Raw genomic sequence first — 25,000 nt, forward strand, 5'->3', positions numbered from 1 at the left:
ACACATGTATTAAAGCAGGAAATATATAATTATGAGTATTGATTGCCAATGAAGACAAATTTCCTGCAATTATAATTAATCTACACAAAATACTGTTTTTTATCATGACAAGTGATGAACAAATTTGAACCACACTGTGCGTTACATAAAGATGTATTACTGCAGAGATACTTTGAATTAGCAAAACAATTGTGAGATGACCTGCTTAATTATACCTCTTACTTTTCTAATTGATACAAACTGTGAGAATTATAATCAGCACAATATAATTATACTAGCAGGTACCTGTGGGAAATTTCTGATTGATGTAAAATGTCACTTCAACAATGTGATGCAAATAATAATTAAATATCATGTAAACATCACCCCCCCCCCTTTGCAACCACAAGTCCTCAACCCCCCTCTCCCAAATTTGGTCCCCCATCTGCTCATCCTCATCCCAACCCCAACTCTCTGTCCACCCCTCCCTCTTTATTCCCATTCTTGAAAAAAGCAAGAGGGCATTCTTCCATTATTACCTCGAGAATCGAAGGTGAACGGAGGATATATTTTCACCCCTGGTTTATTTGCTTGTCTGCCCTGTCTGGCTGTGAGCAGGATGTCTGCAAAAGTTATGGATGGATTGAGAAGAAACTTGATGGACAGGTTGGGTGTGTGACAAGGACGAATTGATTAGATTTAGGTGATTATACAGATACTAGAATTGTATAGTTATTTAAGTGATTCTTCATCATTGAGAGGTCGGGCCAAAAACGACATATAGCACGATATCTCAAAACATTATCGAGGGATTGTGACAAAACTTGGTGGACGAGTTGGTCGGTGACAAAAACAATTCAATGTGATTTTGGTTCAGGTACGGATTCAGATCCAGCCTATCAGTGGAATCAAAATGTAGACTCTTCAGCCTGGCGGAGGTATCCGCTCTACCGAGTGTCGTTCGAGTTACCTCCACCACCGAAGGTGAAGCAGGTTATGTTTTCACCCCTTCCTGTTTGTTTGTTTGTTTGTTTGTTTGTCTGTTTGTCTGTCTGTGTGTACGATATCTTAAGTTGTGGACGGATCTGGATGAAAATTTTAGGACATGTTGCCTGTGTGACAAGGACAAATTGATTAGATTTTAGTGATGATCCAAACCTGGATCTGGAAACGAGACTTTTTTACATTTTTGAAGTGATTTCCAAATGAAAATGTGAGACCCACCCACATCTCTCACCTGTGAATGGAGAAGATAACCAATTAGTTCTCACCTAATTTTTGACTCACGAATAACAACTGCTTTCAACATTTGCACGTGGTTCATGCTTGGGGGCCTCATTGGAATGCATTTCTGTCTGTGCTGTCGCTGATTATTTGCCAATAAGTGATGAAACCGGTCTGGAAGCTGGGAGGGGGGGGGGTGTAGCATTGGGATTCTCATGTATGTACTACGTGTTAACATCTTTATAGCTGTGGATGAACTCTGGGAAGGGTTTGAAACAGTAAAGGGCTTACCTTTTTCACCTTTCTTGGTTGCTTTATGCAGCTTCTTTGTCTCCAAGAGTACGGGAGGAGTCGATTTATTTATATAAACCTAGCCACCTAGGTGTAGTCGATTAAGTTAGAGCTCATTGGCCATCCCCTCCATTCACAGGTGAGAGATGTGGGTGGGTATTTATATATTTATATATTGAATGATTATTGAATGCTTGACGTTTGCACGTGGTACATGCTTGGGAGCCTCATTGGTATGCATTGCTGTCTGCGCTATCACTGATTCACCAATAAATGATGAAACCAGTACAGTAGCTTAGGGGGTGTGCAGCATTGGCATTCTCATGTGTGTACAATGTGCGAACATCTTTATAGTTGTGAGGAACTCTGAGAAGGATTCGAAACAGCAAAGCGCTTACGTTGCGTAGGCCTTCCTGGGTTGCTTGATGCAGCTTCGATTAGAGGAGTGTGGGAGGTCTCATTTATATAGACAGATACGTATACACACACACACATATATATATATATATATATATATATATATATATATATATATATATATATATATATATATATATATATATGTATATATGTGTGTGTGTAAATATATATTGTTGTGGTTCGAGGAACCGATTGCCTCCAAGGCAATGGCATCCAACATATAGCGGTCCCAAGCCAGTTATTCTATTAATACACGTTTCGATAGCCCCTTCCATTTTGTCGAGTGGGTCAAATGGGACGTGCGCTGCGGGGATCTCATAGCTAGGTTTGCTTACACCACAAATTTCATTTCTACTCTTCTTTTCTGTTTTATTGCTGAGGTAAATCGAAATTTGCGTGAGGCAGGGGCATGCTGTACAGCTCGGGCCGTGTGGCGCATCACGGAGCAAGCACATTGACCAGCGCTAGCCATAGGTACCCGGGTAGGCATGCGGGGCCGACATGACCCTCGGCCACTCATCAGGGAACAGTCCAGGAGATCGTGCAAGGCAAGTCATGTCGCGGAGTTCGGTGCTGAGCAATGCATATCATGTCGTGAGGTCGGAGCGGGACGATCTCACAGCTTGGGGTCATCTTGCCGGAAGTGGAGTGGAACCACTTCTGGCCATCGCAGCCGGGCCACGCAGGGGCCGGGGCCAAGCAGAGCCCCCAATTCAGGTGACAACGCATCGCTTCGGGGTAGCCCCCTGCCCAGTACCACGGATTTATAAAAGGCTGATGGCAAAGCCGTTATCTCTCTCTGATGCACTGGATCTCCAACTTGCCTTCTCCTCCCATTTGCTGCGACTCCGCCTTCTTCACCCGCCTTCATCGCTGTGACTCCGCCTCCACTTCTCCGCCCTTCTCCGCCCACACGTCACTGACTCCACCCCACCACTCTGCCCACGAGCTCTCGACTCCGCCTTCTCCACCCAAGTCCCTCCCTTCATGCCCGACTGTCGCGTCTCATTCTCTGGACCGATGCAAACTGCATGAAGTGCCACGAAGCAAGAAACGGCGTGCCAGCTGTCATGGAGGTATCGCTCAGCGGAGCATCCCCGCAAAACGTATTGGTGGTGCGATGAGGCAATCGTGCAAGGTATTCCAAGACCGTTAGCCTCATCTCCTCTCCTCCTTTTTCTCTTCATTAACTCCTCTTCATCTGTGTGTGTGTGTGTGTGTGTGTGTGTGTGTGTGTGTGTGTGTGTGTGTGTGTGTGTGTGTGTGTGTGTGTGTGTGTGTGTGTGTGTGTGTCCTGGCACCTGTCCTCATAAGTTAAGATTGCAGAAGATTATAAATATTATTATTTTGGGTTAAGTCTGCTCTGTGTCTGCTTTTGTAAGTTGCTTGTACATTGTTGCACCTCACGCTTCTTTCTATCCCTGCAATACACAACAATACAACTACTATTCACTGGACCACATAACTTTCCTCGCCTCCTTGTAAATAAATTATTATTAGAAATGTTCCCAGCTCGTTTTTGTCTGTTCCTTCATTGATCCAGCATGGTCTGAATCCTAGCTTAGCCGGGACTTTATTCTCAACAATCCATTCCTTTTAGCTGGTACGTCCTTGGCAGTGTCGCTCGGCTGCATCCAACCCAATAAAGTGATCCGGTTCGGACAAGGCATACCGAGGGCGTGTTCCCCGGTAATTAAATCACGTGATTAATTAGGTAACCCGGTTAACCCATATACGGGAGGGCCCTAGGTCACGCGGTTGAGTTATTGGCATTCACGGTCTTTTAGCGACCCGCCGCATCATGGAATTATCCGTGTGTGATGGCCTACAATTCGAGGGAGTCTGGTGGGAACCTGAAATAGGTATAAAACATAACTTTTGTCTTCCTTCGAGCACAATTTCTGGAAATTTGTCAAAGAAAATGTGTTTAGTTGGAAAAGTAAAAACTTATTTTTAAAAATTAAGAGGTGCAGCGGAGAGTGAGGTTTCAGAGGGTGGTGAAGCATGTGGAATGTTGGAATGAGTTACTTTAAGGGATGACATTATAAAATGGTTAAACCTGCTCTCAGAGATTAAAAAAGAAGTCTTATCATCCACACACCTTTTTTTTTTTCTCCCATCTGTGAAATATCCTCGGTCTGTCCAATCTCTTTATTCCCTCCACTCCTACAAGCTTGTAGATAACTGTGACTTCAGGTTGTACCTGTTGTTGAGTTTTTATGTTGTTGCTCATTTCCCCCCCCCCCCCCATTCCAAGATATGCAATCTATTACTCCGACTGAACTTGTTTTTCTGCATTTCCCGTGTGCACCTGTTTCCTCCGATCAGTGTTTTGCTCTCTCCGCTACACCCCGTGCCATCCAACTCTTCTGTGAGCTCAAGTTTCCTCCACAGTTTCTGTATTGAAGAGAAGTTTTGTGTTTGTGTTCAACTCAAATTATAATTTGCCTTATCTATGCTTCCATTGGGAGTCTTTTCTTGAAAAAGTAACTGCAATAATTTATTAATTTTATTTAATTTTTTTTGGGCAAGTCCAACAGGAGGTCCAACGTGACAACCATACAAGAGATCTTTCTCTTTTTTTTTTTTTGATGTTGAAATGTGTAATTATCTGAAACATGATCCAAGTTCTGGATTGCAGTTGAAATACAATACCGAAGAGCAGCTGTTCTTTGTGGATATGATGAATGCTCGGGCTGCCACTTAAAAAAAATCATTCCCATTTGGCAATTGAAATTTGAATGTAATTTCAATGATCAAGCTTCTGATGGTGATTTATCAATTGGTTAATTACAATATTGTTAATTGCCGATTTTATCTGATATGTATTGCATCTGGAGAGATGGATCACTTGGGTTTCGAATCTACTGAGCGTGACGGTGATCAACCTGATACCGATAGTGGCACCAAGGGGTAAACAATGCGGATAGCTGGACAAAGAGGACGAGACAAAGCAGATGTCACTGGAAGTATGCAGGACCAGGGACAAATGCATGAGCAGTTGTAAACAATGCATTGGGTATTGTCTATGAGTGATGTTTGGGTTGGTGGCGACTGTGTGGGATCTTTCCTGTTGTAAATGTTTGGAATTGGCTCGTTATATCCGCAACCGAAGGTGGACGGAGGTTATGTTTTCACCCATGTCTGTCTGTCTGTTTGTCCGTCGATCTGTCTGTCTGTGAGCAGGATATCTCAAAGACTTGAAGACAGATTCAGACTAAACTTTGTGGATGAGTTGGGTGTGTGACCACAACAGGCTGATTAGATTCTGGAGGTCCAGACCCAGATTTGGCCTATCAGTGGGATACAAAACGTAAACTGTTCAGCCTGATAGATGTATGCACTCCATTGAGTGCCATTCTCGTTTTAAGAGCTTTGGTGGATGAACTGAGAAAATGATTAAGATCTTTGCTGGATTTGTCAGAGGGTGGGAGATCAAATGAAGAATATCAGTCATGCTTGTTGTGTGGGTCTACGACAGATGCATACGGTGGAGGGTGCAACAGGGGTGGGTGCTATGAGTAGAGTGGAGGGTTTAGGTTATGGTAGTGCGGAGCGTGCTGCTGGCGTTGGAGGTGCAGAGGGGGAGGGCAACAGACTGTGTTGGCACCAGTCTCAGTACGGTGGCTCCAGGTGAGAGTGTGGGTGAAGGTTTGGTGGCGGGCTGTGTGTGTAGGGTTACTGCGTTTGAGGGGGTTTCAAAAGCGGATGATGCCGTTGAAGTTGTTCGTTGGTGCAGCTGGGAGTGCTAATTAATGATAGTCAGCACAAATTTAACAAAGGGAGATGTTGTTGAACAAATATTTTTGAGTTCTATGAAGACGTTTCTGACTGGGGTGGATGAGGGAAGTACAGTGGGTGTCGTGTATCTAGACTTTAAGGAGGAATTTGACAAGATACCCCAGAAGAGTTTGTTATGTAAGGTGAGGGCTTGTCGAGTGGCTGGTCAGGTCAGGTGGCTAACTGGATTGGAAACTGCCTGAATGATAGGAAGCAAGGAGTGGTATGAAGTAGCAGGATGTCTAGCTGGGAGGATGCTAGTAGTGGGGGTACCTCAGGGATCAGTCGTGGGACCATTATTATTCATAAATTACAACAATGATTTGGATAGTGGGGTTAAGAATCAGCTTTCTAAATCTGAAGTTGATACCAAGTTTGGAGGTGAGGTAGACAGCAGAGAGGGGGGTGACCATATTCAGGGAAGTCTAAATACTTTAATAGATGCGGCAAAATAATGGAACAAGCAGTTGAATAAAATGAAGTGTAAATTGCCGGCGATGGGTAAGAATAATGAAAATAGAGCTGACAGGATGCACGTCGCGCAGGAGAAGGATCTGGGGTTGGGGTGTTGATACAGCACCTACAGAAAGTCTACACCCCCTTTCAAATTTTTCACCTTTAATTGCCTTATAGCCTGGAATAATATTTCATTAAATCAGACTTTTTCCACCTTTATTTACACATCGTAACCCACAACTTGCAAGTGAAAAACAAATTCTACAAATTTCATAAAATTAATTTAAAATACAAAACTGGAATATCTTGGTTTGATAAGTGTCCACCCCCCTTATAAAATAAATTGTAAATTAGCTCAGGTGTAACCAATCACCATCAAAATCACACACCAAGTTAATTGGCCTCCACCTGTGTTAAACTGTAGTGATTCTGATCATTTTCAGAATAAAATCAGCTGTTCCTATAGGTTTCCTCTGCTGGGTAGTACATTTCACAGCAAAGACTCAACCATGAGCACCAAGGAGCATTCAAAAGAACTCCGGGATAAAGTTGCGGAAAGGCACACATCAGGGGATGGCGAAAAAAAATATTTCAAAGGCCTTCACTAAGAGGCAATCACTAAGAAGTGGAAGGCACGTGGTACCAACAAGACCCTGCCTAGATAAGGCCGCCCGTCCAAACTGAATGACCAAGCAAGGAGGAGACTGATCAGAGAGACTTCCATGATGCCAATGGCAACTTTGAAAGAGCTACATACCTTTATATTATGGCAAAGACTGGTCACTGTGTGCATGCGCCAACAATATCCCAAGCTCCATGAGTCTGGCATGTATGGTGGAGTGGCAAGAAGGAAGCCATTACTCAAAATAGCCCAACTTGAGTCTAGTTTGAGGCATGCCAAAAACCGCTCCAAAGATTCTGAAGCCGTGTGAAAAAATGTTTTGTGGTCTGACGAAACCAAGTTGGAACTTTTTGGCTGAAATGCAAAATGTAACGTTTGGCGCAAACCCAACACAGCACATCACCCGAAGAACACCATCCCTACTGTGAAGCATGGTGGTGGCAGCATCATGTTATGCAGATGTTTCTCATCAACAAGGACTGGGGCACTTGTCAGGATATATGGGAAAATGGATGGAGCAAAATACAGAAAAATCCTAGAGGAAAACCTGCTGCCCTTTGCAAGAAAGCTGAAATTGGGAGGGAAGTTCACCTTTCAGTCTGACAACCAAAGCGACACTGGAGTGGCTAAGGAACAAAAGATGAATGTCCTTGAGTGTCCCAGTCAGAGCCCCGACTGAAATCCAATCGAAAATCTGTGGCATGGCTCGAACATTGCTGTCCATCAACACTACCCACTCAACTTGACTGAGCTTGAACAGTTTTGTACAGAAGAATGGGCAAATATTGCCCAAATCAAGGTGTGCAAAGTTGGTGGAGAGCAATCCCAACAGACTCACAGCTGTAATTGCTGTCAAAGGTGCTTCCACCAATTATTAACTCAGAGCAGTGGACACTTATCCAAGCAAGATATTCTAGTTCTGTATTTTAAATTAATTTTCTGAAATTTGTAGAATTCGTTTTTCACTTGAATGTTGTGGGTTACGATGTGTAAATAAAGGTGGAAAAAGTCTGATTTAATGTAATTTAATTCCAGGATATTAGGCAACAAAAGGTGAAAATTATGAAGGGGGTGTACACTTTCCATTGGCATTGTATGCAAGTAGGGGAAATCATATAGCACAGTACTGGACAGGTATAGGTAAGGCCAACAGGGTTTTAGGTTGTATCCATAGAGAGATAAATTATAAATCAAAAGAGGTAATGTCGACACTGCATAGGAATTTAGTGAGGCCTCTTCTAGAATATGGAGAACAGTTTTGGTCACCACATTTAAGAAAGGATATGGCTGCCAAAGAGAGCGTTCAGCGTAGGGTTGCTGGATTGATTCCAGGGCTAGCTCGATTCAGCTATGAGGAATGATTGAAGGAGATGGGACTTCATACATCAGAAGGAGGTGATTATGATGGGACTTGATTGAGATGTTTATGGGAATAAAGGATATAGACCAAATAAGTCCAGATGAGTTTTCCAGCAAAATATACAGTGACAGGACCAGGGGATGTAGCATGAAAGAAAAAGATGAGGGTTGGCACAGCATTAATGCAGGGGTCTTTCATTCATAGGGTAGTTAATGTATGGAATGCTCTCCCTCGAAATGTAGTGGAGGAAAAGAGTTGGTAGATTTAAATTGGAATTAGAAAGGTACCTTTCAGCATTGGATATCGAGGAGAACAGGGATATTGATAGGACTTGTCGATAGCTTGCGTATGGATGGTTGATAGTGTCTGGTATTGATTTTGTCCAGAACACACCGAACACCGTGAGTGTTCCCATTGTGTGCTGCCTTTTTGACTGCTGGTTGCATCATTGGTTATGGGTGCAGCTATGCTGCTGATGCAGTGCCTCCATTACCAGTATACTGGTGCTAATTTCGCCGACTTCAGAAGGACGACAGGCTGAGTCAACCCCCTGGTGCTAATTCAGTGGCGAACTGGGCTCGAACTCAGGACCCTAGGATCCCAAGCCACCACCCTAACCGCTAAGCCAATACCAGGTGGCCATGAGTGTGAAATGCGAATTTGAATGCGAGATTCGAACCAGGTGCCTTCCTTCTCAGGATCCAGAGTCGCCGTGATGGTTTTGTGTGAACAGTGCTATATATGAACCGTGCCGAGCGCTGTATGACCACACATAGCGCCGTGAGTTTAAAACGTGATTTCTAAATGTGATTTTTAAAGTGAGAGATTCGAACCGCGTGCCTTCTTTGACAGGTACTAGAGCCACCATGCAAGCACGGAGGTACGCCAGAATGTCTGAGCTCGTAGATTGATAACCCCTCTCGCTGTACGTACTGGTCTCGACTTGCTCCGACGACAGGGTGAAGCACAGTGTGCCGCGCAATCCATGTGGAAGCGTCGATTTTTACGCCATTTTTTTTTCCCCAGCATCCCCAGCGGCTGATTCATTAGTTTGCAAATTCCGGTCGAACCGTGGTTCGTAAAGTCCATGAAAACAATTACGTTGTACTACTGGGATCTACTGGGATCAATATGAAATGTATGGTCTGGTTCTCGGCTCCTTCGAGCAGTGCGCCTAGTTTCTCAGGATAGAAAAACTCTGCGGCGAAATCTCTTCGGTTTTATGGGAAGAGAAAGAAGCCGAACCTTCAGAAAAAGGGGCCAGGCTAATGCGAAAGGGTGATTCTCAATCACTGCTGACATGTCTCGACCATGACGACCAGGCATGATGGGCAAGATGGCCTCCTCCTGCACCAAAGTTTCTTGGTATTCCTTGTCTTGTTTTTTGGAGATAAATGCCCAAGACAAACACCCCTTTGGAAGCATATTTCGTCTGTAGCCTGTGGCTGTCAGTTGCATCATTGCTGGGAGTGCAGCTGTGCCGTTGATGTAGTGCCCCCTGTTTCCAATAAGCTGGTGCTCATTTTACCAACCTTGGAAGGATGACAGGCTGAACCAATCCACCTGGTGTTGACTAATGGAAGGTCAGGGACTCAAACTCAAGACCTTAACATCTTAACCTTAACCTTAACCTTCACCGTTAAGCCAACACCAGGGTTACTTTGTGTGTGAAAGTTGGTGACGAGGTTAAGACAGACAGACAGACAAATGAACTGCAATGCTTGTGCCGGTGTCAGAATTTTCTTTGAGTTAACATGTGGAGGAGTGAGTAGCTTCGTTGGCACGAAGTGTATTGCCAAATGAGAGGCAAACAACCTATCTGTATTAAATGGGGAGTAATTTGATCATGTAATGTTCAAAATTAATTTTAACGAGCAAGAGCTACCTGGCGTTGCCCTTGGGGTGATACCCGGTGCTGTCCGACTCGGTGAGATTTTTCCGGCAGTGGTTTTGGGATGTGTTGGACATTGTAAAGCCATGGAGTTATTGGCCTCATTGTGGTTACCTTTTGTGTCCCGGCTCGCGGCAGCACTGCCTGACTCCACATCCCAAAATAAACTTTATAGCAACATTTGGTGGCCTCAAAACGGATGTCAAGGCCCAACATGTGGTCCTTAAAACCTTGCCCAGATTCTGAAGTACCGTACCGACACCAAAAAGTTGGGGCCTCTCGGTGATATGGTTAGGCCATGAAATAATAATGTACAAAAAAACAAATGAAATTGCTCATTGAGCAAGGAATTGCCGGAATAACTTTGTCATATCTCCATGATCTCTGAAAAAAAACAAAAACCTGGAAATCAATTTGGTTCATAACTGATCATAACTTGGAAGTCAATCGGACTTGAAATGGCGTTTTTATCGCAATTTGAAAATTTTGACCCGACCCCTCCCCCCCTGAGATTCGACCCCCGACCACTAAGAAGGGTGTTGGTGTGACACCCCAATGAGACATATATGTGTTGGATGAAAATTGGAAGATGCACATTTTGGATTTGGTTTGAAGTCGATACAACCATTTTACCGGGCGTTATTGCGAAAATAAGAATTTCGGTTTTTCGGTGACCTTGACCTTGACCTTTGACCTAGATTCACCAAAAACGACAAGTGTCTAAGTTGGACCATGGCTGACGTCTGTACCCAGTTTTGTCATGATCTCTGAAACGGTGTGGCTGCTTCAGGGTAAACAAACACAAACAAACAGACACACAGAATGACACACACAACTGACCAACATAATTGACGAAATCTGAAGGATTTCCAAAGGATGCGAGATGCCAGATCATGTCAAAAGTTCACTATATGTCTCGGGATATGTTTCTGATTTAATCTCTGGCATTGAGGATGTCCATCCATTGTTGGGAGAGCAAACCATTAACAAACACACAAACACTTGGAAATATGTACTGTATGTAGATAATGCTGAGAGTTTAATGTTTTATTGTGCCCATCAGTTCAAGATGGGATGTGAGAGCCCCCATCATGAGGACCAATACTCCATTGCTATTTGTACTTACGTTGCACATTGCAAGAAGTTTAGGCTCCCAAAGAAGGACCTGCTCCAGGAAATTGTCCCAAATCAAGCTGGCTTGGAAATGCTATCTTTCCAGGATAGGTCATGACTGGTAATGAGACATTGCAAGTTGAAGAGGCTAAAACCTTCCTGCGGTTGTCAAAAAAGAACCACTGATCATTTTTGTACTCTTTTTGGTATGATAGATTTATCGATGTAAAGACTTACTTCTTGTTTTTTTTTGTATACCATGTCGAAGCTCATGTAAGAGCTAACACACTGAGCATATAACAAGGCAGGGGCAAGAGGGGTGGGCGAGGGAAGCACAAAACAGTGGGGAACAGAGAAAATAGATCTGTGGAAGGGAGAGGGATGGGGTGGGGTACATCAGGTAAACAAGATGGAGCTACATGGACTTTCAGGAAGGAAAACATGGACTTTGTAGGAGGTGGGTTTGGGATGGATTAACGGGGGAAGTGAGGATCAAGATTTTGGATGGGGGAAGATAAGAGATGGTGGTGAACAGCTATTTTGAAGACCTGGAGGGAAGAGTGTGATTTAAGAGTGTGGGAGTTTGTTCCAGAGGTGGGAAAAAAGGACGAAAGTGTGAAGGTGAGCAGTGATTCTTGAATTTGGCAGTTTCACCAGAAGGGGGGTTTTGGCAGACCTTGAACGCCCTGCAGAAATATAGAGAGGCAGAGCACAGACAGAGCAGGGGGGGGCAATGCCAGAGAGGAGACAGTTGAGGATAGAAAGACCACTGACCTGCCTATGGTGAGAGAATGAGAGACCCAAAGACTCAGCTTCATTGCGTGGGATACCTATGATCCTAAAAGCCTTGGTTTCCACAGCGTGAAGCCAAGCGAGGTGTGAGGCAGCAACACCACCCCAGAGGGTGAGCAGTACTCCATCAGGCTGCAGATGAAAGCTTTGTAGGTGGTTCGAAGCTCAGGTGTGCCAAGGAAGGACTTTGTGCAATGTGGGATGGCCAGTCGGCGACTGGCTTTGGATGCCAGTTAGGCGATGTGGCTTTCCCAGGAGAAGTCCTGGCAGATAGTGAGATCCAGAAGCTTGAATGAAAGGACTTCTTAAAGAGGATTGTAGAAAAGTAGATGGGGGGGGGGGCTCCAAATGGTCCTTTCAGAGAGACATGGTGAAGGTAAGAGATTTGTCAGGATTGAAAGACATGTTCCACATGTTGGACCAGCTTGTGATTTTATCCAGATCTGCAGAGAGTAAAGAGGCTGTGGCCGGCCAATGCTGCCTTGAGGAACTCCAGCCTGGACAGGAAGAGAAGATGAGAGAGAGAGAGAGGGGGGGAGAGGTTGGAGGGAGAGAGAGAGAGAGAGAGGGGGGAGAGAGGTTGGAGGGAGAGAGAGAGAGGTTTGAGGAAGAGAGAGAGGTTGGAGAGAGAGAGAGAGAGAGAGAGAGAGAGAGAGAGAGAGAGAGAGAGAGAGAGAGAGAGAGAGAGAGAGAGAGAGAGAGAGAGAGAGAGAGAGAGAGAGAGAGAGAGAGAGAGAGAGAGAGAGAGAGAGAGAGAGAGAGAGAGAGAGAGAGAGAGAGAGAGAGAGAGAGAGAGAGAGAGAGAGAGAGAGAGAGAGAGAGAGAGACACACAGAGAGACAGAGACAGAGACAGAGACAGAGAGATATATATATATATATATATATATATATATATATATATATATATATATATATATATATATATATATATATATATATATATATATATATATATATATATATATATATTGAAAGCCACTTGTTGACTGCAACAAGAGAGGAAGTCAAGAGTGGAGATTAGATTACCTTGGATACTGTAAGAAGAGAATTTGGTGAGTAATGCGAGATGCCAGACCATGTCAAAAGTTCACGATATGTCTTGGGATATGTTTCTGATTTAATCTCCGGCATTGAGTTCCTCCATCCATTGTTGGGATTGCAGAATCAGCATATCCAAGGTAAAGTGACCTGGTCTGAATCCAAATTGATGGTCGGAAATCAATCCATTGGAGAAGAGAAAGAATTTGATTTCGGAAGTGATGATGGATTCCATGACCTTGCTATTCAATGGGAGAAGGCTGATTGGTCTGTTGTTGCAGGGATCAGTTTTTGCATCTTTGTAATGCAGAGCGGTCATGTTTGCTGGTTTTCAAGCAGATGGCAGATGACCTTGAGAAAATGAGAGGGTGAATAGAACAGAGAGAGGGTGAGCAACAGGAACAGAGCAGGATTTTAGATTCTGAAACCTGTCCAGATGGCATCAGCCATAGTGTTCTGAGTTGAGATTTGACAGAACCCTCAGAAGCTGAGGGTAGACCCACACTTATTCCGAGCTTTGTGGAAGGAAACGAGATTGCCTTCAGTTGAATTTGCCTTCCATGAGGCGAAGGCAAGTTGTTTCAGGACAACCGCCTCACCACAAGCTTCAGTGAACCAAGGGCGGGAGGAAGGGGAGGACAACTGAAGACGAGAGGGGATAAATCTGTGCATGAGGGAGAGCAAGTTTCTTTCAAAACATTCTCAGGATGAGTTGATGTTGGAGAAAGTAGAAATGGGAGACCAGTCTCGAAGTTTGACCGCTGCTTGAAGACTCTGCCAGTCGGCCTGAGTGAAATACTTCATTAGAACTTATTGTGATATTTTCTACATTAGCTGAAAGTAATTACTACATTTGTTACAACAAAAGGCAATGTCAAAATCATGTAAAATAAAAGCAAATAAATAATCAGTAAAAACACAGCAAGCTTGGAGCGTCCTCTCTGAGTCTGGGAGGTCAGCGGTTTGAACCCCGGCTAGTGGTCTGGGAGGTCAGCGGTTTGAACCCCGGCCAGTGGTCTGGGAGGTCAGCGGTTTGAACCCCGGCCAGTGGTCTGGGAGGTCAGTGGTTTGGGAGGTCAGCGGTTTGAACCCCGGCTAGCGGTCTGGGAGGTCAGCGGTTTGAACCCCGGCCAGTGGTCTGGGAGGTCAGCGGTTTGAACCCCGGCCAGCGGTCTGGGATGTCAGCGGTTTGCACCCTGGCCAGTGGTCTGGGAGGTCAGCGGTTTGAACCCCGGCTAGTGGTCTGGGAGGTCAGCGGTTTGAACCCCGGCCAGCGGTCTGGGATGTCAGCGGTTTGCACCCCGGCCAGTGGTCTGGGAGGTCAGTGGTTTGAACCCCGGCCAGCAGTTTAGGAGGTCAGCGGTTTGAACCCTGGCCAGTGGTCTGGGAGGTCAGCGGTTTGAACCCTGGCCAGCAGTTTGGGAGGTCAGTTGTTTGAACGTTTGTTTTTCTTTTTTTGTATACAATATCGAGGCTCGTATGAGAGCGAACACAGAATGTACAACAAGGGGAGCAGGAGATAAGAGGGGTGGGGAGGAGAAGGACAAAACAGTGGGGAACAGAGATATTAGTAGATCTGTGGACGGGAGAGGGATGAAGGGAGACTTGGCTCTTGATCTGTGGAAGGGAGACTTGGCACGCTTGAAACCAAATTCTCCACTTTGCAGGCACATATATCAAGGAAAAACTGCCCCAACTCTCAAACCAAATTGGCACATGAGAGAACATTCTCGGTCTCTGTGCTGAGTCCCAAGTCAAGTCAAGTCAAGTCAAGTCCCACTTATATGTTGGTTTGAGATTAAACCGTACGCTATCTTTACACCTGACAGTGGTGGCCTCCCTTGGCAGTGGAATCGTGCTGCATGTTGTCATATGGTTAAACTTGCAGAATATTCAACCATGCACAGGTGAGCGAGCCCACCACATGTAGAAGTGCCAAAGCTACTTGTGAATTGATGAGTATACTCTGTCAAACGAGATGGGTAACTCAAAATTAATACCAGACCTGTAGGTGTCATGGTTGGAGTGTCTGACAATTTGGATTCCATGCTTGACATTTAGCATTTAAAATGTTAAAGAGCACAGATTATAATCCCTGTTGGTTGGTATCCATGGGGGAGGAGGAAATTCCTCCTTTGGAAATGCTCTGCTCAGTGCAGTGAGATAGGCTCTGCCATTGTTATGATGTTGCTAGTAGCCACAGTACCCCAGGAAGTGATGGCACTTCCCCCATGCTCAGTGGCTTGGTCTGTCTCAACAAACAGTCGTGTGTGTGTGTGTGTGTGTGTGTGTGTGTGTGTGTGTGTGTGTGTGTGTGTGTGTGTGTGTGTGTGTGTGTGTGTGTGTGTGTGTGTGTGGTGTGCCTTGTATCATGTAAAAAAAAAACCACAAAAGTAATCCCATTAACAAGGTTTTACCTCCTAAGAGTTGATTCAAACATTGTTTATCTCGTCTACCGATGCAGCCTTCACAAACACTAGTGTTCTGCTTGAACACAAAAGAGTTTTACGATGAAAGCAAAGATGAGTCCATTTTTTAAAGAATATAAATGCTCTTAAAATGCTCCTTTGCAAGATTCCAGCCATCATACATTCGCTTTCACAGACAAGATACGAACAAGAGCAATATGCTACACATGAAGTTCTCGGAAGGTGATGTGCACCATCTTCAAAAAAAAAAATTTTTGAAGCTATTATGTCAATGGGCAGGGAGGCTTCGCAGAGAATTAGGAATGTCCTGATTTTAAAAAAAAATTACATTATCAAAGCTAGAATATTTACAGTGAAGTGATAAGCATTGTGCAATGGACTTCTTTTGTTTGTATGGAGGACAAGGCTGTGGGTAGCATCATTGGCTGAGGATGTGGCTGTGCCGCTGATGCATTGTCCTCTGTTGGTTGGAGCAGGAATTTGGAATTTGTTTGTGATGCCGGCGATAGTTCGCTCACCCTTCGTGAAGGACATAGTGGGATCTTTAATGTCCACCAACTATTTCTGGCAGACAGCAGACAGGATGTTCAGTTTAACATGTTTCCGAGGGACGACACACAAATTCATGAATTACCCTGCCCGTGAAACACCAAGATGACTGCTTATAACTGTGTCAGGATTCGAACCCAGGCTGGACAGCTTAGAGGCAATCCTGCCAGCCGATTATGGAATGCAAGTTGTGGAAAACTGGAGAAAAGTTGCAAATCTTTTGGGAGGAAGAATTTTTTTTACGGGAACGGTGCGAGAGCTATAAAGTTGGAAGGAGGGAATCAGACCAGATGACATTTTCTTCCTTGTCATCTTAATTCCTGTATTTTCTGGTGTATAAAATGCACTTTTTTATCAGTAAAAAAAAAATAGGTAAAAGTATAGAAAAAAAATCGGTTTTAAAACCGATTAATGCTGAATTTCAATTATATTCCAAATGAACGCTGTTCTTGTAGCAGTTGGAACTGCTGTGAAGCTCAATTCCGCCAACTAAATTTTGAAAATCGGTTCAGATTATGAGTTTGTACAATGTTTTATTAAGTGTGCTTGGAAATTTTAAAAAAGTGAAAAGCGAAGACAGCCGGAATTTAGGTGCATGGCATATTATATGGAGCCTCGTGGCTCTGAAATCACCGTTCAACGCAAAAGAAGAAGAAAAAGAACACCTGGTCTCACATATAAAGAATAATTACTCACAATAGTTAGAGTCTAATAATGGAGCAAACACAACAAATAAACTTGTGCGTAAACTTACGTGCATCCGACAACAGGCTGGGGGCGGTCGCGTGAGCCTCAAGAACCGCAGACTGTGGCAAGCGCCCTAGGTGTGTCGTGTTCGAGAGGAAGACACAGCCCAAAGACGAGTCTCCAGCCCGTGTCATTGTTTGTGCACAGTAGAAGGGATGGATAGACGAGGGACCGTTCCAGAAATGAGTGCGCACAGTTTGGAGTGGCAGGCCGGATGGTGGTCTCTCCCAGCGATGGAGCAATCTCGTCCTGAATGCGTTCAGTTGTCACAAGACCGATGTCACCAAAGCGCCGCTCTGGCAGATCAACACGGATCTCATTATCATCCCAGACGGGATGATGTCGCTCCTGCAGCCCCTCGATGTGTCCATGAACAAGCCGTTCAAGGACGGGCTACGTCATTGCTGGTGTGACTAGATAATGAGTGGGGAGAAGACCTACACTAAGAGCGGGAGGATGAGAAAGATCGACCTTCTGATGATATCTTTAGCTGGATCATCAAGATGTGGGAAGAGATACCGTCGGACATCGTCAAATGAGGATTTCTGAAATGTTGCATCTCCAACAACATGGATGGAACAGAGGACGACATCATTTGGGAGTTGGAGGCTGCACATGATGGTGAGAGCGACATGGACTTGCTCTACCCTGATTCAGACAAGGAGTTACGTGCCGTCTTTGATGAGGAAAGCAGTGATGAGGATTTCGTCGGGTTTAGTTGAAAAGCTTCATCAAGCCCAAATGGCCCTTTTCAGGGCCACAAATTCTCAAGAAGTATGTATGATACTGGCGTGAATCCCTTTTCTTCCTTTTTCTACGAACAAAAAATCCTTTTTGAAACATTAAAAAATAAGAAAGAAAAATAAAAACTCCTTAATATGCTCTCCTCTCTCTTCAACTTCTTGAAAATAAGAACATAACTGTTAGACGAAATTAAGTGTACATGGGAGTCAGCATGTGGATATCTCCGTCACTTTGTTCCGTACAAAGTCAATGTACGAGGGTATTGAGATCTCGATCAGAAATTAAAATGATCAATATATTCATTTATTTCGAGGGTGAAAAACATGGGTGCGGTGAATACACTGGAAACTATGGCTTTGTTTCATGAATCATTAGTTTGAGATTATATATATATATATATATATCTTCTACTTCTTTCGGCTGCTCCCTCCTTTAGGGGTCGCCACAGCGAATCATCCGCATGATCCGCATAGTGATTTGGCACATGTTTTATGCCGGATGCCCTTCCTGACGCAACCCTGGTCGCCTCTTACGACACAGGGATATGGTACACCTATTTTTAACCGGGGTATACACCAGCCCAGTACACTGGTACTCATTTCGCCGACCTCGGAAGGATGACAGGCTGAGTCAACCCCCTGGTGTATTAATTCAGTGGCCCAACGGGGCTTGAACTCAGGACCTTTTGGATCCCAAGCCGCTGCCCTAACCACTGCGCCAACACCAGGATATATATATATATATATATATATATATATATATATATATATATATATATATATATATATATATATATATATATATATATATATATATATATATATATATATATATATATATATATATATATATATATATATATATATATATATATATATATATATATATATATATATATATATATATATATTTATTTATATATATATATATATATATATATATATATATATATATATATATATATATATATATTGTTACGGCTGTGGAAATTTGCAGAACACCATAAAGGTCCTTAGTTAGTTATGCCGATAAGTCCGTGTTCAGTTAGATTTCCCCACCGTTGTTTAATGGGTTTTATCCGTGTGGACAGGGCTGTGATCTTTAAGTTCGCCGTTATTCTTTACTATCGTTATTTTGGACCAACCACCTCCACCACCAACATCTCTCTCAACAACCGCTTCACAACAACCACCTCCACCACCAATATCGCTCTCATCAACCGCTTCACAACAACCACCACCACCACCAACATCGCTCTCAACAACCGCTTCAGACCAACCGCCTTTCCACCACCACAACCACCTGCCTTTCAACAAACCACGCCATCCTCACCACTTCGCCAGCAACCGTCGACATCTCCACACCACAAACATCACCTCACCTTCGTCTCCGAAACGACGCCATCTTTGCGCCAACAGTGGCGAGATCTGATTAAACGGCATCGCTGCAGGCATAGGCAAGGGTTCTCTCGCCGTGCAGCGTCGGTGATTCCTGCAACGTCCGCTCTCCGCGCAGGGTCAGAGGTCAGAGGTGCAGGGTCGGTGATTTCCACAACGTCCGCTCCGTGCAAGCTTCAGTATAATGTGAGTTAGTGGGTTTGTCAAATTGACAAAATGGAGGTCGTTTTGCTGTTGGTGGGAGCATAGGTTCGAAACCCATTTGGAAGGGTGCAGGAGCCCTGTTGATGGGCTGGGAGTGTGTCTGCGAATGGTGAGTATCACTTAGTGGGTACCCCGGGCACCGGGCTAGTCGGCCGCGGTAGGCCAAGGGTCTAGTGGGGGCCGGGATAGCGTAGTGGGCACGGGTGGGCCCACATGATGTGGGGCCCGGGGCGCCATTGGCCACGTGGGCAGTGCATTGGGCACGGGCACCCAGGGAAGGGGCCCGGGGCACCAGCCTGCCACGTGAGCATTTCAGGGGAGTCGCCAGGGAGGGCACTCCCCAGTGTTTAGGGAGCTGGTAGGCTCGGAGACAGTTGTAGTGCCCGGGGGTGCCATCGTTGGAGAATCGGCAGAGGGTAGTTCCTGCCAAGGGAGCCATGCGTCCCAGCCACGAAACCGTGTGAGGGCACGGGAGGAAAATTTGAGGGCAAGGCCCGAAATTGTGAGGACACCAACACAGGTGCCGGGAATCTTGGTTGTTAGAACCGATAGTTTAAGCGAGAGGCATTTTGGAAAGGCCCGGGGTAGTTTAAAGTCAATAATGTTAGGGTAGATTAGGAAGTGTACCCCTCCGCACCATCCATCCCTTCGCTTGTTGTGGGCCGCTGGACTCACTTTGGTTTAATATATCGCTGAAATCTGAGGAGGCCATTCTGAGGCTTAGATTGGGCCTCGACACATGACGCTAGCTCTCCCTTATTCCCCTCCAGGAAGGGAACGTAGGGGTTAGGAGTAGGCTAGGTGAGAGGATAGGTTTGCCAGACAGAGACAATAAAGGGGGTTAGGGAGACGACTTATATAAGGAACAATAAAAATAAAATAAAACAAAAAAATAAGTTGGGGCTAAATTTGGGTTTGTTATGCAAACTAAGGGAGTGGGTATGGACAGAGACAGGCAAAGGCGATAGGTTGGGAGGGAGACAGTAGGGTAGGACCGAGCCCGCCTTCCGAGTGGCCAGCACCACTGCACTCCCTCCACCAACCTCCTTAAACAAGATAAGAGGCCGGCCAGTTTCATCTGCCGGCTGTGTTTTGCTACAAGGCCTGTGCCGATCATTCATCTACCGGCTGTTTTGCTGCAAGGTCTGTGCCGGTCAGTTCACCACCGGCCCGTTTTGCTACAATGGCCTTGTCTTGCCTTTCCAGGCCTTGGTCTGCCTGCCTTTGCCTTGCCCCATCTCTGCTAGCCCTTGTTGCATTTGCCCCATCCATTCATTAGCATGTGCGCCAGGATCATCGCGCATGCTGTAGGGACTGCCCTGTAGGCAGCCGCATCATGGGACTGCATTGGCAGCCCGTGCACCGTGTGTTCCATCCATCCATCCATCCGATCATTGCTTGTGTTTGCTTGCGCCAGATTCATTGCGCGTGCTGCAGGGACTGCCCTGTAGGCAGCCGCATCACGGGACTGCACTGGCAGCCCGTGCACCGTTTTGTTGCTTGAGTCCGCTCATCGCGCGTTCTGCAGGGACTGCCCTGTAGGCAGCCGCACACGGGACTGCACTGGCAGCCCGTGCACCACTTGTGTTCACTGCGCTCATTTCACGGGGGAGGCCTAGGACTGCGTTTAGTGTAAAATTTATAAGTTAAGTTGTAAATTGCAAATGAGTTGCGCCCCTGCATGTTTGTCATAGTGCCGAAATTTATTTAAGTCGTCTGCATGAGTGGGGTTGTTTAGTTAGTTACTCAGCCCATAGGTTATTTACTTTTGGGACACGAATACACGAAATGTCGCACTCAGGTATCCAAAGATATAACGTACGAGGGGAAACTTACACATGATGGCACATGAAAATTCGACGACTCGGGACGAGTCTGTAAAAAGGGGAGGGGGTAGTGTTACAGCTGTGGAAATTCGCAGAACACCATATAGGTCCTTAGTTAGTTATGCCGATAAGTTCGTGTTCAGTTAGATTTCCCCACCGTTGTTTAATGGGTTTTATCCGTGTGGACAGGGCTGTGTTCTTTGAGTTTGCCGTTATTCTTTACTATCGTTATTTTGGACCAACCACCTCCACCACCAACATCTCTCTCATCAACCGCTTCACAACAACCACCACCACCACCAACATCGCTCTCATCAACCGCTTCACAACAACAACCACCACCACCACCATCACTCTCAACAACCGCTTCAGACCAACCGCCTTTCCACCACCACAACCACACCTGCCTCTCAACAAACCACGCCATCCTCACCACTTCGCCAGCAACCGTCAACATCTCCACACCACAAACATCACCTCACCTTCGTCTCCGAAACGACGCCATCTTTGCGCCAGCAGCGGCGAGATCCAATCAAACGGCATCGCTGCAGGCAAAGGCAAGGGTTCTCTCGCCATGCAGCGTCGGTGATTCCTGCAACGTCCGCTCCGTGCAAGCTTCGCCCACAATTCGGATCAAGAGCGTCGGTGATTCCTGCAACGTCCGCTCTCCGAGAAGGGTCAGGGGTCAGAGATCGGAGGGCGGAGGTCGGATCTCATCTCACCAGCCCTATAAAACACCGTGCAGAGCGCAGTTCAACTTGTCTGGAGGGGGTCTGGAGGAAGTCGGTCTGAGTCGGTGGAGAGTGTCTGTCGGGGTTCAGAGAGTCTGAAGAAGCCAAGGAGCTGTGTGGAGGTCTGGGCTCGTGTCGGAGTCAGGAGCTTGGAGCTTGCAGTCAGTGGAGAGTCCGGGTGTCGCGAAGGAGACACGAGTTGGAGTCGCAGCCTTGCCTGCTGTGTCGCACAAACCGCGCGTTCGTGTGGAGAGAGCCGGAGAGAGCTCGCCTGCCACACGGAAGGCCCGAGTTCAACCGCGGCTACGCGAGCTGCCGTGGGGACGGGACGTCGCGACTTGCCACATCAAGGCACCACGAGGGTGCAGGTAACCTGCATCGGTCTCGTGGGGTCCTTTCGGTCACCAAAGCCCCACGTTATAAAGGCCCACGGGTCCAGTCTGACTCCCTTGTCTGTGAGGGGGTCTTTTCCTTGTTTTTCTTTGAATAAATGTTGTGGCGCCGAGTCCCGTAAGTAAAACCGTATAATTGACTGCACATAATTGCTTATAGACCATCGTAGCACCTTTTGCTTTTCCTTTGTTCTGTATACGTGCATGTTAGTGTTTTTCATTCCTGACTGCATATGTGCTTGTATTATAAATGTGCTTGTTTAACTCTACCTCGTTCATCGTGTCATTTTCCCCCATTGAAGTGCCAAATTGATTTTCGGAATACTAGTTGGTTTTTGAATACAGATAATAGAATCGGGTCCGGCGAGGTCTGGCGATAATTTCCGCTCGGTTATCCCAGGATGGAACGAACCGCTTAAGTGGTTCCTGTCCTCCAGACAAGGCCTTTGCCGAGGTACGGTCCCTCGGGGCTCGGTAGGTTACTCGCGCGAATACTTAGGTATATCGATATTCGGCGATTGACCCTGTCGCGCGCGGATAGAATACGGACTGGGCCGTGGTGTGCGTTGAAGGCACACCCGTGACTGGTTCTCGGCATTGTTCTGGGAAGTCACGACTGAATTGTTCGTCCGGTGGGCGTACGGCTGCGATTCGGTTAAAAACGGTCGTTTGCCCGCCGGAATGGCGTAGACTCATAACTATATATATATATATATATATATATATATATATATATATATATATATATATATATATATATATATATATATATATATATATATATATATATACAAATATATATGTGCCCTTAGTGTTGGCTTAATGGTTATGGTGGTGGGCTGGGGATCCCAGGATCCTGAGTTCAAATCCCATTTGGCTGTTAGATTTATTCCAGGTGGGGTTGACTCTGCCTGTCACCTTTCTGAGGTCAGCAAAATGAGTGCCAGCTTGCTGGTATTCTGTGTCGGAGTGGCGACCCATCCAGGATTGTATCCAATAGCCAAGAATACTGCTTAGGCAGCACCAACGCTCTGCACAGGGTATAGTCCCAATGGATATATATATATATATATATATATATATATATATATTCAATGGATGTTGGTGGTCGAGGTGGTAACGCCAATAACTCAACCACGTGACTTAGCGTCCTCCGTCCAATGGAAACTGGTTACCTAAAATGGTCACGTGATCTAATTAGCGGGGGAGATGCCCTCTATACGCCTTGTTCAAATCGGATCAGATGCAACCGAGCATAACTGCCAAGGACGTACCGGCAAGGAAACAGATCGTTGGGGGGATAACGTCCCAGCTAAGCTCGGATACGGACCATGCTGGACCAATGAAAGAAAAGACAAAAATGAGCTGGGAACATTTCTATACAAAGCATTTATTTACAATCAGGCGAGGAAAGGTATGTGGCACAGTGAATGGGGTTTATTATTATGTACAGCAGGGACAGCAAGGAATTTGTGGGGTGCGACAAAAGGGAAGCAATTTACAAAAGCCATGCACATCCTGTACAGTGTTGGTGGTGAGTCTCTCAAAGGGTGGCTGCCTGGGTGCGGTGCCTGCTTAGATTTGTATCATGGATAAAAGGAAAGGGTTGGAATGAAATTCAGGTTTGAATGAAAGATAGAGATATAATTCGACCTAGCAAAATGACCCACGCAACGCACTTCGTCCCATTAACCCATTAGACATGAGAGGAAGGTCTGACTGCATGAAGCCTGATGAAATAACTCTCTGGGGATCACTGTGTGTTGGGTGCCATTGCCTTAGAGGCATGCGTTTTCACATCGTCACACCATTTGAAAGCCTTTATCCCTGAGCAGGAGTCAGCTTTTTGCAGGCTCCAATCATGGTACCCTTTCTTGTAACAATGTTTTTTTATGGCCGGATGCCCTTCCTGACGCCAACCCTTAGTTGCCTTCGACCCTGCAGGGATAATTACCAGTGTCCTGGTGCTCATTTCGCCGACCTTCGGAAGGATGACAGGCTGAGTCAACCCCCCTGATGCTAACTCAGCAGCCAGTGGGGCTCAAACTCAGGACCCCAAGGATCCCAAGCCACCGCCTTGACCACTAAGCCACACCAGGCTCATAACTGCAACAATACATATATATATATATATATATATATATATATATATATATATATATATACATATATATATATATATATATATATATATATATATATATATATATATATATATATCTTCTTCTTCTTTCGGCTGCTCCCGTTAGGGGTCGCCACAGCGGATGATCTGTATGATCCGCATACTGATTTGGCACATGTTTTACACCGGATGCCCTTCCTGACGCAACCCTGGTCGCCTCTTATGACACAGGGTTATGGTACACCTATTTTAACCGAGGTATACACCAGCCCAGTACACTGGTGCTCATTTCACCGACCTCGGAAGGATGACAGGCTGAGTCAACCCCTGGTGTATTAATTCAGTGGTCCAACGGGGCTTGAACTCAGGACCTTTTGGATCCCAAGCCGCTGCCCTAACCACTGCGCCAACACCAGGCTCACAGTATGTATGTATATATATATATATATATATATATATATATATATGTATATGTATTTATTTGTTTATACATATATGTATATATTTGTTTATATATATATATATATGTATATATTTGTTTATATATATGTATTTATTTGTTTATACATATATGTATATATTTGTTTATATATATGTATATATTTGTTTATATATATGTATATATTTGTTTATATATATGTATGTATATATATATATATATATATATATATATATATATATATATATATATATATTAGCAGGGTATACTTTCATATTTTATGCAACAACGAACCGTGCTTCCCCATTGTCTCGGGTCACTCACCTGCATTAACTTTTTTCATTTTTTTCATTTATTGATATTTTCATTGATGAACACTTTCCCATGGTTCTGTGATTTTTTCCTGGTTTGTTGCTTTCAATGTCCATCATCACCCGAAAGGTACCGAACATT

The 25,000-nt window shown here is 45.0% G+C and overlaps 1 protein-coding gene across 4 annotated transcripts in view; it reads left to right on the top strand.

Annotated features, from left to right (window-relative positions):
* Positions 1-25,000, top strand: part of LOC147029399 (homer protein homolog 2-like) — a 70,695-nt gene that overhangs the window by 30,395 nt on the left and 15,300 nt on the right. The gene's annotated exons all lie outside the window — the stretch shown is intronic.

Source organism: Eptatretus burgeri, chromosome 3 (genome assembly GCF_056783735.1).
Source record: "Eptatretus burgeri isolate ZD-2024b chromosome 3, Ebu_testis_v1, whole genome shotgun sequence".
NCBI classification, from domain to species: domain Eukaryota; kingdom Metazoa; phylum Chordata; class Myxini; order Myxiniformes; family Myxinidae; genus Eptatretus; species Eptatretus burgeri.